The sequence below is a fragment of the Austrofundulus limnaeus genome, unplaced genomic scaffold, assembly GCF_001266775.1.
Source record: "Austrofundulus limnaeus strain Quisiro unplaced genomic scaffold, Austrofundulus_limnaeus-1.0 Scaffold1576, whole genome shotgun sequence".
In the NCBI taxonomy this organism is placed as follows: Eukaryota; Metazoa; Chordata; class Actinopteri; order Cyprinodontiformes; family Rivulidae; genus Austrofundulus; species Austrofundulus limnaeus.
Genome location: NW_013953978.1, coordinates 25,434 through 27,374, shown reverse-complemented (window position 1 = coordinate 27,374; position 1,941 = coordinate 25,434).

Here is a 1,941-nt window from a genome sequence, read left to right as displayed (position 1 = left end):
GGGGAGGACCAGGGAGGATGATTCAACCACTCAACCACTAGATGTTGCTGAAAACAACAAATCCTACACACTGTGCCTTTAAGGCCTGCAGTGTAAATATTGCCTTAATTAAAGCCTTGAAGCACAGAAATGTAATTATGAGGATCATATTTGCATTTGACTTGTTCGAGTTATTCTCAGATTTGTTTAGTTTCAACCCCAGTTGGCTCCAAAGCAAAGATTCAGCCACCCCACAGCGCCACTTAGGGGGAAAAAAAGGAAATGTAAATACAAAAGTGTGAGGCACACTAAGACTGTTCACTCAGATTAGTGTGTAAAATGTGATTTTGTGATAACAAAGTTATGTTGTTTATCTGGAACTAAAACAAGTCATTTACGCTGACATGAAAGCTGCAACACAAACATAATAGTTAATTGATTTGTTAGCACATTGGTAATAAAACGTTTTTCTTTTTACCGTAAATAAACTTAAAAAAAAAGAACAATTTTTGACTGATTAATATTTTCACATATTTCTTGAATGCTACCGTAAATTATATCTGAATTGTTTAACGTTTTTATTGTGGGGTGGCTGTAGCGGAGTGGTTAGTGGAGTCGTCCTGTAACCGGCAGGTTGCTGGTTTGATCCTCGGTTCCAGCCGTCTCAGCTGTTGTGTCCTTGGGCAAGACACTTCACCCGTCCTGCCTACTGATGGTGGTCAAAAAGGGTCCAGTGGTGCCGGAGCATGGCAGCCCCGCATCTGTCAGTGTGCCCCAGGGCAGCTGTGGCTACAATGTAGCTTACCACCAGTGTGTGAATGTGTGTGTGCATGCGTCAATGACTGGGTCCATATGGACTCAGTAAAATGCTAAAGTTCTAGCCATTTATACCATTTTTATTGTTTTTGATGTGTCAGTTTCATCATCATGTTCTAATGCTCTTTACAGCAAACATGTTAATGACTTCTGCCATCTTTCAAAACTTCTTAGAGGAATGTGTTTTATTTAATGTGTAAGACAAAGACAAATGTAAAAAAAAAAAGTAGCCTGGAGAGTTTCTAATTATTCTCTACATGCTGTAAAATTTTTGCACATGACTGAAGACTGCAGCTTTTTATCAGAGCATCATGTTTTGCCTCTTGGTGCAAATTGCATCTTATCAAGCAGCAAAACAATATTAAGCATTGATTTTTTTCCCCTGCTTCACATCAACTACACATTTGTTGCAATGATTTTTGAACTCTGTGTTTTCAGGTCATTGTTTATCTGACGACACTGTTTTCTACTTCTGCCTTTGGCTGAATTAATTATGTTTCCCCTTTAAAAATTCAATTTAAAAGCATGTTCCATGTGATTTTTAAAGCTGAATTCCCCTCATCCCTAAGCACTTTGCCATACAAGAAGAAGAGGAGGCAAGGGAGATCTTTAGGAGAGGTGATCAGAGAACATAAAGGAATAAAAAGAGCTCAGGGAGAAGACTGAGGAGGAACAGAAAGGACAGGGAAGTAAATCGATGAAGAGTGAGGAGGAAGGAAATGTGAGCAGAGGGAAGGAGGAAACAAAGACACACAAGAGGTCATGATGCTAATCCACCCGGACCCTTGGAGACTCCCGCCAATGTCACTGTCAAAGCACTTGAGGAGAACAGAGGAGTCACGGTGGAGCTGATGGGAGCTCTGCAGCGTTAACAAAACTAATGGGGCCAGAGTAAAACAGGGCCTGTTAAACTCCGAGGAATTACAACATCCAGCAGCTCTTAAAAAGAAAAGACGAGGTTTGCATGATCTCAGTTCATTAAAACATCAAAGAGATTCACTCACCTTGTTCCAAAAACGTATCTTTTTTTCCTTTATCAATAAAGACTTTGAAAACTGATGTAACTAAAAATAAAAGCAGAAATATATAAATGGCCCAATATATACATAAATACATCTATAATGCACCAATTTTAAAAATGAGAAC